Consider the following 853-nt stretch of genomic DNA (forward strand, 5'->3'; position numbering starts at 1 on the left):
CTATACCTGGACCTATACCTGGACCTATACCTGGACCTGGACCTATATCTGGTCCTGGACCTATACCTGGACCTATACCTGGACCTGGACCTATACCTGGACCTATACCTGGACCTATACCTGGACCTGGACCTATACCTGGACCTATACCTGGACCTGGACCTATATCTGGTCCTGGACCTATACCTGGACCTGGACCTATACCTGGACCTGGACCTATACCTGGACCTATACCTGGACCTGGACCTATATCTGGACCTATACCTGGACCTGGACCTATATCTGGACCTATATCTGGTCCTGGACCTATACCTGGACCTATACCTGGACCTGGACCTATATCTGGACTTATATCTGGTCCTGGACCTATACCTGGACCTGGACCTATATCTGGTCCTGGACCTATACCTGGACCTGGACCTATACCTGGACCTGGACCTATACCTGGACCTGGACCTATACCTGGACCTATACCTGGACCTATACCTGGACCTGGACCTATATCTGGACCTATACCTGGACCTATACCTGGACCTATACCTGGACCTATACCTGGACCTGGACCTATATCTGGACCTATACCTGGACCTACACCTGGACCTGGGCCTATATCTGGACCTACCATTCTGTGTTCGTCTGTCTCTCCTTCCTGTCCTCTCAACCAGCCGGTCAGAGCAGATGGTCTCTTGTCCTGAGCTGGTTCTGCTGGAGGTTTCTTCTTGTTAAAGGGAGTTTTTCTTTCCACTGTCTCCACTGTGCTTGCTCAGGATGGGAGACTGCAACGAAGCCAAGATTCAACTTGTCTGCTGGATTCCTTAGATAGAGAACTTTACTAATTGTCTTTTATGTGAAT

Source organism: Nematolebias whitei, chromosome 17, assembly GCF_014905685.2.
Source record: "Nematolebias whitei isolate Nwh7 chromosome 17, NemWhi1, whole genome shotgun sequence".
NCBI classification, from domain to species: domain Eukaryota; kingdom Metazoa; phylum Chordata; class Actinopteri; order Cyprinodontiformes; family Rivulidae; genus Nematolebias; species Nematolebias whitei.